The sequence below is a fragment of the Oncorhynchus tshawytscha genome, linkage group LG11 (genome assembly GCF_018296145.1).
Source record: "Oncorhynchus tshawytscha isolate Ot180627B linkage group LG11, Otsh_v2.0, whole genome shotgun sequence".
Taxonomy (NCBI): Eukaryota; Metazoa; Chordata; class Actinopteri; order Salmoniformes; family Salmonidae; genus Oncorhynchus; species Oncorhynchus tshawytscha.
In genome coordinates, this window is record NC_056439.1 from 32,520,344 (window position 1) to 32,536,764 (window position 16,421).

Genomic DNA, 16,421 nt, shown 5'->3' on the forward strand with positions numbered 1-16,421 from the left:
TGTGTCCCAAAATTGCACATTTTAGAGTGGCCTTTTATTGTCGACACCACAAGCTGCACAAGGTGGATCTTTGTAATGATCATGCTGTTTAATCGGCTTCATGATAGGACATACCTGTCAGGTGAAGGAGAAATTATCACTAACAGGGATGTAAACACATTTGTGCACAATATCCAAGAGAAATAAGATTCTTGTAAGTACAAAAATTGCAGGGATCATTGATTTCAGCTTATGAAACATGGGACCAACACTTGACATGTTGCGTTTATATTTTTGTTCAGTGTATTACCAGTGTGATGAAATACATGACATTTTTAAATATATTTGGTCTGAGAAGAACAACATTGGTAGGGCAATTCAAGCATAGCCAATGTGATAACGTATTGGGCCTATAGCCTACTGAAGTAACCTTATTGCTATAAAATTGTTTCATTGGTTAATGTTGCATAGACTTACGTTTTCTAAGTCATGTTTTTTTTAAAGTGACCACTGAGTTAAAGAATGGGATTACTCCCAGTGGCGGAAAAAGTACCCAATTGTCATACTTGACTAAAAGTAAAGATACCTTAATAGAAAATGGATCAAGTAAAAGTGAAAGTCACCCAGTAAAATACTACTTGAGTAAAAGTCTAAAAGTATTTGGTTTTAAATATACTTAAGTATCAAAACTAAATGCAATTACCAAAATAAACTTAAAAATCCAAAGTAAAAGTAAAAATCATTTCACATTCCATTTTCTTGCATTTTTTAATTTACCGATAGCCAGTGGCACACTCCAACACTCCGAACTTTATTTACAAACTAAGCATTTGTGTTTAGGGAGTCCGCCAGATCAGAGGTAGTAGGGATGACCAGGGATGTTCTCTTGATAAGTGTGTGAATTGGACCATTTTCCTGTCTTGCTAAGCATTCAGGGAAAATGTGTCAGGGAAAATGTGTCAGGGAAAATGTGTCAGGGAAAATGTGTCAGGGAAAATGTGTTAGGGAAAATGTATGGAGTAAAAAGTACATTATGTTCTTTAGGAATGTAGTGGAGTAAAAGTAAAAGTAGTCAAACATATGAAGTGAAGTAAAGTACAAATACCCCCCAAAAATACTTTAGTACTTTAAAGTATTTTTACTAAAGTACTTTACACCACTGATTACGCCAGTGACTCAGATGGAAGTATTCAAGCAGTTACATCTTCTTTAAATGTTATGAGGTTACTGTAAATATAAACGTTTTCTTATGTAGTCATATAAAGCATGCATGTTCAAGATACACTACATGACCAAAAGTATGCGCACACCTGCTCGTCGAACATTCCTTCCAAAATCATGGGCATTTGGTCCCTCTTTTGCTGCTATAACAGCATCCACTCTTCTGGGAAGGCTTTCCACTAGATGTTGGAACATTTCAGCTACAAGAGCATTAGTCAGGTTGGCCACTGATGTTGGGCATTAGGCCTGGCTCGCAGTCAGCGTTCCAATTCATCCCAAAGGTGTTCGAAGGAGTTGAGGTCAGGGCTCTGTGCAGGCAAGTCAAGTTCTTCCACACCGATTTCGACAAACCAAACCTCGCCTTTACAGTTGGCACTATGCATTCGGGCAGGTAGCGTTATTTTGGCATCAGCGAAACCCAGATTCGTCCGTTGGACTGCCAGATGGTGAAGTGTGATTCATCACTCCAGAGAATGCGTTTCCACTGCTCGAGAGTCCAATGGCGGTGAGATTTACAACACTCCAGCCGACGCCTGGCATTGCACATTGTGATCTTAGGCATGCATGCGGCTGCTCGGCCATGAAAATCCATTTCATGAAGCTCCCAACGAACAGTTATTGTACTGACTTTGCTTCCAGAGGCAGTTTGGAACTCAGTAGTGAGTGTTGCAAAAGAGGACAGATGATGTTTACGCGCTATGCACTTCAGCACTCGGCGGTTCCATTCTGCGAGCTTGTGTGGCATACCACTCCATGGCTGAGCCGTTGTTGCTCCTAGACGTTTCCACTTCACAATAACAGCACTGACAGTTGACCGGGGAAGCTCTAACAGGGCAGAAATTTGACGAACTGACTTGTTGGAAAGGTGGCATCCTATGACGGTGCCACGTTATAGGTCACTGAGCTTTTCAGTACGGGCCATTCTACTGCCAATGTTTGTCTATGGAGATTGCATGGCTGTGTGCTCGATTTATATGAAATAGCCAAATCCACTCATTTGAAGAGGTGTCCACCTGCTTTGTAGCATGCATAGTTTGTCACAGGTCTGTGGAGATCTTCACAATTGCTGTAATAATCTGCGCAGAATCTCAAACGGCATTGGTCTCTTGCACCATATACTGTTAATGTGATCTCAACTGCAATCCAGGTCATTTGGTTCTGCTAATAGATGAAGAAAAGTGATAACACTTTCTGTTGTATAAATAAACATAATATCTGACATTGTATTCCCATTTGAATGTTGCTGTGCCTTTTAAATGTTTGAAACTAATGTGACAGACATTTGGGCGACAACTAAACCAAAAACCAAACATTGTTTTTCCATTGGAATTTGGTTGTGCTTTTAGATGGTTGAAAGCATACTGATAACCCACTGGAAATTCAACTAACTTTTGGCTGTCTTTTAGAGTGGGTGAATATAGGTTGTAAACTCATTGATCAAATAGTCAATTATCCACGTTGAAATGACGTAGGGTTCCTGCTGTAACATCTCAATTGTAACACTCCCCCACCACACACACACAGATCCATCTCTATACACAAGCTAAAATCTAAGCCTTCACCATTTCCATTTCCACAGAACCCATGCTGGAGGTCAGAGCTGTAGTCAGCTGATCAGCATGCAGACACACACCCTGCCTCAGGACAGATATCACCATCATCACAAAGTCTCCACCACCACCGGTCACTATCAAGCCCCACAATGGTTTATGAACAAGGTTGTTGGGATGCATGGGCACATTCCAGACTGTGGACAAAGTCCATAAACCAGAGAGCCGTTCTGTCTGCATGATGATAAGATCACAGGAGAGATGAGTGTGTGTCGTGTTTCCCATGTCAAGACACTGGCCCCACCGGCACCACTGTCACGGTGGCACGTAACAGAGCACACAGAGAGATTAACGTTTTCACTTCTTGCCTATGGAGGATGTCTTCCCTGGCAATATTTATTCCTCTAGCTTTAGCTAGAGCCTGGATCTCTGTAAAATGGTAAAACGCCTACAGGTGTAATCATACTGCACTATACAGTTAAAGTCGGAAGTTTACATACACCTTAGCCAAATAAATTTCAACTCAGTTTTTCACAATTCCTGACATTTAATCCTAGTAAAAAAAATCCCTGTTTTAGGTCAGTTAGGATCACCACTTTATTTTAAGAATGTGAAATAGTAGAGAGAATGATTTATTTCAGATTTTATTTCTTTCATCACATTCCCAGTGGGTCAGAAGTTTACATACACTCAATTAGTATTTGGTAGCATTGCCTTTAAATTGTTTAACTTGGGTCAAACGTTTCAGGGAGCCTTCCACAAATCTTCCCACAATAAATTGGGTGAATTTTGGCCCATTCCTCCTGACAGGGCTGGTGTAAATGAGTCCTGTCTGTAGGCCTCCTTTCTCGCACATGATTTTTCAGTTCTGCCCACAAATATTCTATAGGATTGAGGTCAGGGCTTTGTGACGGCGACTACAATACCTTGACTTTGTTGTCCTTAAGCCATTTTGACACAACTTTGGAAGGATGCTTGGGTCATTGTTCATTTGGAAGACCCATTTGAGACCAAGCTTTAACTTCCTGACTGATTTCTTGAGATGTTGCTTCAATATATCCACATAATTTTCCATCCTCATGATTCCATCTATTTTGTGAAGTGCACCAGTCCCTCATGTAGCAATGCACCCCCACAACATGATGCTGCCACCCCGGTGCTTCACGGTTGGGATGTGTTCTTCGGCTTGCAAACATCCCCCCTTTTCCTCCAAACATAATGTTTGTCATTATGGCCAAACATTTCTATCTTTGTTTCATCAGACCAGAGGACATTTCTCCAAAAAGTATGATCTTTGTCAGTTGCAAACTATAGTCTGGCTTTTTTATGGAGGTTTTGGAGCAGTGGCTTCTTCCTTACTGAGGTTATGTCAATATAGGACTCGTTTTACTGTGGATATAGATACTTTTGTACCTGTTTCCTCCAGCATCTTCACAAGGTTATTTGCTGTTGTTCTGGGATTGATGTGCACTTTTCACACCAAACTACGTTCATCTCTATGAGACAGAACGCATCTCCTCCTGAGTGGTATGACGGCTGTGTGGTCCCATGGTGTTTATACTTGTGTACTATTGTTTGTACAGATGAACGTGGTACCTTCAGGCATTTGGAAATTGCTCTTAAGGATAAACCAGACTTATTTAGGTCTACAACAGTCGTGGCTGATTTACAAAAAAATTCCCATGATGTCAAGCAAAGAGGCACTGAGTTTGAAGGTAGGCCTTGAAATACATCCACAGGTACACCTCCAATTGACTCAAATTATGTCAATTAGCCTATCAGAAGCTTCTAAACCCGTGACATCATTTTCTGGAACTTTCCAAGCTGTTTAAAGCCACAGTCAATTTAGTGTATGTAAACTTCTGACCAACTGGAATCGTGATACAGTAAATTATAAGTGAAATAATCTGTCTGTAAACAATTGTTGGAAAAATGACTTGTGTCATGCACAAAATAGATGTCCTAACCGACTTGCCAACTTGTCCGAGTTGTTAACAAGAAATTTGTGGAGTGGTTGAAAAACGGGTTTTAATGTCTCCAACCTAAGTGTATGTAAACTTCAACTGTACTCATTTAAGGTTTTTCCTTTATTTTTACTATTTTTTATATTGTAGAATAACAGTGAAGACATCAAAACTATGAAATAACACATACGGAAACTTCTGACTTCAACTGTACATGCAGGTTTTAAGTAAAGTGTTATCCAAAATCCAAACTACTTTTGAGTCTGTAGATAGAAGAAATATCTCAACAGTGAGGGTACTGAGTATAGCATAGTGTGTCCGAGGTATCAGAGAGCTGTACCTCTGCAGAGGTAAGACAGGAGCCAGGGATGGGCTCCAATATCAGCCAAGTCAGCACAGTGCTTTGGTGCTACAAGGGCCAGTGTGTTAACAGGAGGGATCGATTATCACAGGCCAGCATCATCTCAGCCTGTGTTGGAGCCAGGCAGTGGGGATGGATGCGGCATGACTGGTTGCCTTCGGTGCTGGGTCTGATAAGACAGGGAGACGCGGTATCCCGCTAATCCCCGAAATGCTCTGAATTACTACTGAGAGGAGACGAAAGGCTGGAGGGTTTATGATGAGGCCAGAGGGAGAGAGATAGTGTGTGTGTGTGTGTGTGTGTGTGTGTGTGTGTGTGTGTGTGTGTGTGTGTGTGTGTGTGTGTGTGTGTGTGTGAGAGAGAGAGAGAGAGAGAGAGAGAGAGAGAGAGAGTGAGAGAGCACTGTAGTGACAGTTCAGTGGAACACTTAAATTTGCTATAGAATAATAAGTAAAACCACTGTCTTTTAAAGTAGAGAGAGCAGCAAGACTAGCCGATGCTCCCCAGCCAAGACTTGAGTTGAGTCACATACAAGAGGAAGGGAAATAAAGACTCACCAAGCTGTCCCTTCACTTTCTAATCTGTTCCACTCATTCAACATATTCGGCTAAAAAAATTAAATTCATTTGCTGCGTTTTTTTATTAGTCATGGTCATAAATTGCTCAGGGCATCATGTCTTGTTTGTTATTTGAAAAATTAGAAACATTTGGTCTTAAAAGAAAAACGCCTCTGGCCGGGGAAATGTTTTATTCCTCTGTTCCTTGGTGAATGTGATTTGAAGCAATGCTAAACAGGTGGGAATTATTAAAGTAAGCCTGCCAATGCCACTAAAGACCCTGGCAGAGCTGTCTTAATAAATAGAACAGAGGGCCAAAGTGTGTCCAGAGGAAAGAGTAGAGGTGGAAGCTTTACCACACTATGTGCCTAACCATGGATCTGCAGAATGTCAGTCAATCAGTAATATGTACCACAGCACTTCCCTGCACCACTACTCAGGGGAAAACCTTAATGTAATGTAATCAACGTGGAAAGGGTGTAATTCATCATCCAGGCCAGGCAGGCAGGCACCAACTCCCCCTTCTTCACCACACCATTCCCCCTCTCTGCCTGCCACTCATAACCACCACAGTGACTCTCAATGTCATGGCACTGAAGGCTTCACTGAGCATTATGGAAATGAATGACTTATTCTCAATTTTACAGCAATGACTGAATCTCAGTGTAAAGATACTTGCTGACGGATTGATGCCAGGGTACTATCGGAGGAGGCTTTGAAAGCACCCCTGTTTGCATGCATCTCGTCTGCCTGTCTAAATCCTCCAAATATAAAGTTCTCCGTAAAAGCTCAGCACAGAATGTGTGTATGAATGTGCTTGAGTCTATAAGAATGTGTGTGTGTGTGTGCAACCTATATGACCTGATGTGTCTATCCTGCTAACACATTTGGTTCCTTGGAAGTTGTGGAAACATACATTTTTGGTTTCCCATTGGTTCTGGGAACAAATCCATACATTTCTGACAAATAAAACAGAAAGTTTTTTAAACATTTTGTGAATGGAATTGAACATTTAATCTGTTCTGGGAATGTTAATTTTTAGTTTCTGGGAGGTTCTGAGAATGTTTTACTATGGTTCCCTCAGTGGCGCAGCGGTCTAAGGCACTGCATTGCAGTGCTAGCTGTGCCACTAGAGATTCTGAGTTCGAGTCCAGGCTCTGTCGCAGCCGTCCACGACCGGGAAACCCATGGGGCGGTGCACAATTGGCCCTGCGTCGTCCGGGTTAGAGGAGGTTTTGGTCGGCAGTGATGTCCTTGTCCCATCGCGCACAAGCGACACTTGTGGCGGGCCGGGCGCAGTGTACACTGACACGGTCGCCAGGTGTACGGTGTTTCCTCCGACACATTGGTGCGGCTGGCTTCTGGGTTAAGTGGGCATTGTGTCAAGAAGCAGTGCAGCTTGGTTGGGTTGTGTTTCGGAGGACGCATGGCTCTCGACCTTCGCCTCTCCAGAGTCTGTACGGGAGTTGCAGCTATGAGACAAGACTGTAACTACCAATTGGATACCATGAAATTGGAATGAAAAAAGGGCTAAAAAAATAAAATAAAAAACTTCCACTGAATGTTTCAATAAGACTTTTAATAACACTGCCGGCTTAGTTTGGGTTAACTGTTTTGAGTTATAACCACAGATAGGACACATGGAAATTCATTTGCTAAGGCATTAATCATACAAACAATGTGGCACGATGTCATTGAGATTTGAACCTATGATCTTCTGTTCTTTATCCATGGAATTAGTCCTCTGCAAAAAATGACGTTATTTTGTCAAATTCCTTAAATGTGCTGCGAATTTTCCAAAGCCAAGCAACTATCCTGCACCATTCCCAGAAAGTTGTGGGAAGGTTGTACAGTATGCAAAATAAACATAGGACAACCATGATCTCAGCAAGCTCTAAGAAACATATGGTTTTCAGAATGTTATGTGTTAGCTGGGTATCACCTAATAGTGATAGACATACGTGAAGGAGCTGCTTAATCAGGTATAGAGGCAAACTAATCATCTATCAACCAGACGTGTGCGTGTCTGCAAGTCCCAGGCACAGGGCTGCCAAGCAAGATCACAGTCAAAGCCAAATCAAATGACCTACTGATCGCAACATGATTTTAGCTAATGGTGGATCCTCTTGCTTCCCTCTTTTCTTTTGTGTTGAGGTGGAAGCGGCAGACGTAGTCCCAGAAATGATGTTTTCCTGGGATTGTAGTGAGGGGATTATTGGGGCTAAATCTCCTGGATGCATTGAGTGCTATAATCGCTGAGTGAGCACAGGGCTGCAGAGCAGATGTCACACGGTCCGCAGGGTAAAGGCTTGGGAATTATGTGGGATGATTGCTGGATTGCCTTGGCATCAGGAGATAGAGCGGGAGACAGACAAAGAGAGTGATTTAGAGAGAGAGGATTGCTTCGCTGCATAGGGGTTCTGGCGCAGGGTTGTGGGAGAGGGGTATATTATCACGAGGGGTGGGGGTGGGAGCACCTTCACATTACAGATAAGGTAGACAAATGCATATTCCAATGATAAACACACAATCACACACAGAAGCATACTCAATTAAATGGAAAAGATATCATTAAAGCAGAAGTTCCCTGTAATATGATACTTATCTAAAGACAACAATTTGGTCTAAATTCCGTTTGGGGAATTAACATCCTCCATGAATCTAATACAGAGCACCAAGGCTTTGCAGAGATATGGTTGCTTTTTTATATAAGATCTGCTTGATGAAAAAAGTTGAAAAATAAGTATTCTTTAAACAGGATTGAGTGCAGCAGGAACACTAACCACGTTTTCATTGACAGTTTTTATGAGAGTAAAGATATATCGTCCATTTTTTAAAATCACGACAGGTGTAATGGAAACAGGAAGTTTCAGTACAATTTTATAAATCTCGACCAATCATTTGTTCGTTCAACATGGTGGTATCTTTTAGTGCTGGTAAAATTAATAATGCAAGAAATGGCGGTGGAAACATTGTTGTGACTTTACTTTCATTAATCTGATGACTGTTATTTATTGAATCAATTAACTATGTTTAATTGTTACCCAATTAAATTAAAAATGTAACAATTAACTAATTAGGAATTTGGGGCACCACGAGAGCGGTTGTTTAAAGAGTTACCATCTCACGAATTAAACTCTAAAAAGGTCTTTACCTATCACATCCATAAAACAGTCAACATATTAATCATAGCCTCTTATCATATCATCATTCTGAACAGTCTTAACCTCCTATATCTGCAAAAAACCCAGCCTTACTCATGATTCAGTACAACATAAATTGTTTTAATTATTGATTCATTAGCTAACTAAATGATAACACAAGATACACATACACACTTACTACATTAGTAAAATGTCCCTAGCAGACTGACACAACATATGGCGGCTTGTTACAAAGAAGATGAAGAGGGAAGGAGAGAGAGAAAGAGACAGTTATCATTGATACATTTTAGGAACTACTACTACAGTAATTATATACTTTGCACACAAACCTCCGCCCATTTGGAGTAAGAAATCATCAATGTATTTACGTGTGAATGCCTTCGTTGAACATTTTTTCTCTGTCAGAACCAGGCCATCTTAGGAAGGGTGTTTGGCCTTTTTGCGGGAAGCTTATAAGGCTCTAATTGTCCCAAAAGGGGTCCCCCCACCCCCCTGGTCTAAATGTGAATGTATTTATTTGCCAATCCTTTTATGCACTCTGGTTGAAAAGGGATGGTTCAGTCAGGCTGACATGCTCTCTGACCTCACTCAGAGCGTGGCTACTTACTATGCAGAATTTATAGGAGACAATTTATCTCATGGCTCCTAAAATCACATTCCAATCTTAACAGAAATACTTTCATAATTTTTATATTTCATATTCAACACTTTGTATATGTAGTGTATATACTTTTCAAGTTACAGTATTTTCCTTATAACATTTTTAATGACATCACAAAATAACAACCCATCTGAAAGTATTATTCTTTAGCTCGCCTGTAACGGCAGATCTCCTCTTCGTCTGAAGAGATGCAGCGTGGTAAGTGTCCATAACTTTAATCAAAGAAAGCACTGAACACTGAATACAAAAATAACAAAAGAAACGTGAAGAAACGAAACCGAAACAGTACCGTGTGGCGACAAACACTGACACGGAAACAAACACCCACAAACCAACAGTGAAACCCAGGCTACCTAAGTATGATTCTCAATCAGAGACAACTAACGACACCTGCCTCTGATTGAGAAACATACTAGGCCGAAACAGAAACCAAACATAGAAAAACAAACTTAGACTGCCCACCCCAACTCACGCCCTGACCATACTAAATAAAGACAAAACAAAGGAAATAAAGGTCAGAACGTGACATCGCCTCTGACCATTCCCCACATTCTCTGTTAGGAATATTTTCCAGTATTCGCTTTAGAACGTGTTAAGAGTTTCGGCGGAAAAAGTCTCTGGAGATAAAGGAACATTGCTGTGTTAATTTGGAGAGGGTTGTTCTCTGAATCTCCTCTCCTTTAAATTATGACAGGGTGTGAGCTGTCAAGCCCCACCAGCTCTGTCCTCCCCTCCCCTATGTGGGTGAGAGATGATCTGGTTACTGTCATCCATTGCCAAGCTGATCTGACCCATTCGGATCCTCACAGGACAGTCATGACAATGCCTTTATGCGCAAATGTCAATATAATAACCATCATATTGAAGTAAAATTGGAGTCACGCGATGATATGGTGTCTGGTCCTCCCACTACTACTCAGAAAAGCATGCAGTTTATTAGGCTATATGAAATAAGTTATGATGAACTTCACAGGGTGCTGAAAGTGCACAGTGATGAGCTTGATGCTCCATTCCAATAAATATCGAGGGTCTTATTCTGGTGACCGATGTTTGACTACCGTTTGACCTTATCATGTAAACTAGCCTACCAGCACAGACTATACCCGCACTGTATCTACCAGCTGTTGGCTAGAATGCACGTGCCAAGTCCAGAGGAGGCACATTTGCTATTTAACGCAACAGCTTTTGTGACAAAAGTATCGGTAGAGTTGAAAATGAGATGGATACACTTTGAACATTACATTTTTATTCGGAACATGAAAACTTAAGCGAAAAGCTACATTTTGTGTTCACTACATCATCACCCACTGATTTTTATCTACAACAAGTCTGTTTGGTGGAAACACACCACTAGTGGGAAAATACACATATTATCTTTATGCAGATTGTTTTATATTCTCATGAAAATCTTGCCAATTGGATGGAAACCTAGCTACTGAAAGGGTATGTCCACACTGCCAAGTATAAGAGACACTGCTGAATTCTCCTTTAAAAATACTACATTTTTCCTCCTCTGCAAACAACATCCAGGACATCTATATCAGGAGGTGTGGTAGGAAGGCACGGAAAATCATTGAAGACTCCAACCACCCAAGCCACAGACTATTCTTTCTGCTTCCGTACGGCAAGCGGTACCGGTGCATCATGCCTGGCACAAACAGTCTCTTGAACAGATTCTATTCCCAAGCAATAAGACTCATAAATAGCTAACGACATAGCTACACGGACTGAGTTAACCTTGTATCCTCATTGACCTTTTTTGTCTCTATGCACACTCACATGGCCCTAGTAGGCCCCACACACACACACACACACTCACTCCATCATCTTCTCACTCACAAATAACATGCACATACATTTATACCGACTCTACACACCCACTCACTTACAAGCTTACTCTGTTTATCTTATATCCTGATGCCTAGTCACCTTACACCTATACATATCTACCTCCATCACTCTAGTATCCCTGTCACCTTACCCCTATACATATCTACCTCCATCACTCTAGTATCCCTGTCACCTTACCCCTATACATCTCTACCTCCATCACTCTAGTATCCCTGTCACCTTACCCCTATACATATCTACCTCCATCACTCTAGTATCCCTGTCACCTTACCCCTATACATATCTACCTCCATCCCTCTAGTATCCCTGTCACCTTACCCCTATACATATCTACCTCCTTCATTCTAGTATCCCCGTCACCTTACCCCTATCCATATCTACCTCCATCCCTCTAGTATCCCTGTCACCTTACCCCTATACATATCTACCTCCATCACTCTAGTATCCCTGTCACCTTACCCCTATACATATCTACCTCCATGCCTCTAGTATCCCTGTCACCTTACCCCTATACATATCTACCTCCATCACTCTAGTATCCCTGTCAACTTACCCCTATACATATCTACCTCCATCACTCTAGTATCCCTGTCACCTTACCCCTATACATATCTACCTCCATCACTCTAGTATCCCTGTCACCTTACCCCTATACATATCTACCTCCATCCCTCTAGTATCCCTGTCACCTTACCCCTATACATATCTACCTCCATCACTCTAGTATCCCTGTCACCTTACCCCTATACATATCTACCTCCATCCCTCTAGTATCCCTGTCACCTTACCCCTATACATATCTACCTCCATCCCTCTAGTATCCCTGTCACCTAACCCCTATACATATCTACCTCCATCACTCTAGTATCCTTGTCACCTTACCCCTATACATATCTACCTCCATCACTCTAGTATCCCTGTCACCTTACCCCTATACATCTCTACCTCCATCACTCTAGTATCCCTGTCACCTTACCCCTATACATATCTACCTCCATCCCTCTAGTATCCCTGTCACCTTACCCCTATACATATCTACCTCCATCACTCTAGTATCCTTGTCACCTTACCCCTATACATATCTACCTCCATCACTCTAGTATCCCTGTCACCTTACCCCTATACATATCTACCTCCATCCCTCTAGTATCCCTGTCACCTTACCCCTATACATATCTACCTCCTTCATTCTAGTATCCCCATCACCTTACCCCTATCCATATCTACCTCCACCCCTCTAGTATCCCTGTCACCTTACCCCTATACATATCTACCTCCATCACTCTAGTATCCCTGTCACCTTACCCCTATACATATCCCTCTAGTATCCTCCATCCCTCTACATATCTACCTCCATCCCTCTAGTATCCCTGTCACCTTACCCCTATACATATCTACCTCCATCCCTCTAGTATCCCTGTCACCTATACATACCCCCATCCCTATACATATCTACCTCCATCCCTCTAGTATCCCTGTCACCTTACCCCTATTCATATCTACCTCCATCACTCTAGTATCCCTGTCACCTTACCCCTATTCATTTCTACCTCCATCCCTCTAGTATCCCTGTCACCTTACCCTTATACATATCTACCTCCATCACTCTAGTATCCCTGTCACCTTACCCCTATTCATATCTACCTCCATCCCTCTAGTATCCCTGTCACCTTACCCCTATACATATCTACCTCCATCACTCCAGTAAAAACATTTTTTTACATACAGTACCATTCAAAAGTTTGGACACACCTACAGTTGAAGTCGGTTTACATACAACTTAGCCAAATACATTTAAACTCAGTTTTTCACAATTCCTGAAATTTAATCCTAGTAAATCTTCCCTGTCTTAGGTCACTTAGGATCGCCACATTATTTTAAAGAATGTGAAATCTCAGAATAAGAGTAGAGAGATTGATTTATTTCAGCTTCTATTTCTTTCAACACATTCCCCGTGGGTCAGAAGTTTACATACACCCAATTAGTATTTGGTAGTATTGCCTTTAAATTGTTTAACTTGGGTCAAACGTTTCGGGTAGCCTTCCACAAGCTTCCTAAAATAAGTTGGGTGAATTTTGTTCCATTCCTCCTAATAGAGCTATAACTGAGTCAGGTTTGTAGGCCTCCTTGCACGTACATGCTTTTTCAGTTCTGCCCACAAATTTTCTATAGAATTGAGGTCAGGACTTTGTGACGACCACTCCAATACCTTGACTTTGTTGTCCGTAAGCCATTTTGACACAACTTTGGAAGTATGCTTGGGGTCATTGTCTATTTGGAATAGCCATTTGCGACCAAGCTTTAACTTCCTGACTGATGTCTTGAGATGTTGCTTCAAAATATCCACAACATTTTCCATCCTCATGATACAATCTATTTTGTGAAGTGCACCAGTCCCTCCTGCAGCAAAGCACCCACACAACATGATGCTGCCACCCCCGTGCTTCACGGTTGGGATGGTGTTCTTTGTCTTGCAAGCCTCCCACTTTTTCCTCCAAACATATGATGGTCATTATGGCCAAACAGGTCTATTTTTTTTTCATCAGACCAGAGGACATTTCTCCAAAAAGTATGATCTTTGTCCCCATGTGCAGTTGCAAACCGTAGTATGGCTTTTTTGTGGCGGTTTTGGAGCAGTGGCTTCTTCCTTGCTGAGTGGCCTTTCAGGTTATGTCGATATAGGACTCGTTTTACTGTGGATATAGATACTTTTGTACCTGTTTCCTCCAGCATCTTTACAAGGTCCTTTGCTGTTGTTCTGGGATTGATGTGCACTTTTCGCACCAAAGTATGTTCATCTCTAGGAGACAGAACGCGTCTTCTCCTGAGCGGTATGATGGCTGTATGGTCCCATGGTGTTTATACTTCTGTACTATTGTTACAGATGAACTTGGTACCTTCAGGCGTTTTCAAATTGCTCCCAAGGATGAACCAGACTTGTGGAGGTCTACAATTTTTATTCTGAGGTCTTGGCTTATTTCTTTTGATTTTCCCATGATGTCAAGCAAAGAGGCACTGATTTTGAAGGTAGGCCTTGAAATACATCCACAGGTACACCTCCAATTGTTTCAAATTATGTCAATTAGCCTATCAGAAACTTCTAAAGCCATGACATCATTTTCTGGAATTTTCCAAGCTGTTTAAAGGTACAGTCAACTTAATGTATGTAAAGTTATAAGTGAAATAATCCGCATGTAAACAATTGTTGGAAAAATGACTTGTGTCATGCACAAAGTAGATGTCCTAACCAACTTGCCAAAACTATAGTTTAACAAGAAATTTGTGGAGTGGTAGAAAAACAAGTTTTAATGACTCCAACCTAAGTGTATGTAAACTGACTTCAACTGTACTCGTTTAAGGTTTTTCCTTTATTTTTCCTATTTTCTACATTGTAGAATAATATTGAAGACATCAAAGCTATGAAATAACATGTTACGGTTTTCTTCTATCTCCTCCTCTGAAGAGGAGGTGTAGCAAGGATCGGATCAAAATGCAGCGTGGTAATTTTGATACATGTTTAATAAACTAATAAACACGAACAATACAAAACAAGAAACATAATGCAAAAACCGAAACAGCCTATACTGGTGCAAACTAACACAGAGACAGGAACAATCACCCACGAAACACTCAAAGAATATGGCTGCCTAAATATGGTTCCCAATCAGAGACAACGATAAACACCTGCCTCTGATTGAGAACCGCTCCAGACAGCCACAGACTATACTAGATAACCCCACTAAGCCACAATCCCAATACCTACAAAAACCCCAAGACAAAACACACCACATAATAAACCCATGTCACACCCTGGCCTAACCAAAATAATAAAGAAAATACAAAATGCTAAGACCAGGGCGTGACATAACACATATGGAATCATGTAGTAGGTGTTTGTTTCCGTGTCAGGAATCATGTAGTAACCATAAAAGTGTTAAACAAATTTTAGATACTGCAAAGTAGTCACCCTTTGCCTCGATGGCACGTTTGCACACTCTTGGCATTCTCTCAACCAGCTTCATGAGGAATTATTTTCCAACAGTCTTGGATGAGTTCCCACATATGTTGAGCACTTATTGGTTGCTTTTCCTTCACTCTGCGGTTCAACTCATCCCAAACCATTTCAATTGGGTTGAGGTTGGGTGATTGTAGAGGCCAGGTCATCTGATGCAGAACTCCATCACTCTCCTTCTTGGTCAAATAGCCCTTACACATCCTGGAGGTGTGTTAGGTCATTGTCGTGTTGAAAAACACATGATAGTCCCACTAAGCGCAAACCAGATGGGATGGCGTATTGCTGCAGAATGCTGTGGTAGCCATGCTGGTTAAGTGTGCCTTGAATTCTAAATAAATCACTGACAGTTTCACCAGCAAAACACCCCCACAACATCACACTTCCGCCTCCATGCTTGACGTGGGAACCACACATGCAGAGATCATCCGTTCATGCACTCTGCTTCTCACAAAGACACAGCGTTTGGAATCAAAAATCTCAGATTTGGCTCATCAGACCAAAGGACAGATTTCCACCGATCTAATGTCCATTGATTGTGTTTCTTGGCCCAAGCAAGTCTCTTCTTATTATTGGACTCTATGAAGCATTTATTTGGGCTGCAATTGCTGAGGCTGGAACTCTAGTGAAGTAATCCTCTGCAGTAGAGGTAACTCTGGGTCTTCCTTTCCTGTGGCGGTCCTCATGAGAGCCAGTTTCATCATAGTGCTTGTTGGTTTTTGCAACTGCACTTGAAGAAACTTTAAAAGTTCTTGAAATTTTCCACATTGACTGACCTTCATGTCTTAAAGTAATGATGGACTGTCATTTCTCTTTGCTTATTTGAGCTGTTGCCATAATATGGACAAATCTTTCACCAAATAGGGCTATCTTCAGTATACCACCCATACTTTGTCACAACGCAACTGATTGGCTCTAACACATGAAGAATTAAACAAATTCCACAAATTAACGTTTAAGAAGGTGCACTTGTTAATTAAAATGCATTCCTGGCAACTACCTCATGAAGCTAGTTGAGAGAATGTCAAGAGTGTGCAAAGCTGTCATCAAGGCAAAGGGTAGCTACTTTGAAGAGCCTTAAATATAAAATTACGCTTTTTT

General features: G+C 41.4%; 1 protein-coding gene across 6 annotated transcripts in view; it reads right to left on the reverse strand.

Moving 5' to 3' along the window:
* Positions 1 to 16,421, reverse strand: part of eml5 (EMAP like 5) — a 78,404-nt gene that overhangs the window by 32,851 nt on the left and 29,132 nt on the right. The gene's annotated exons all lie outside the window — the stretch shown is intronic.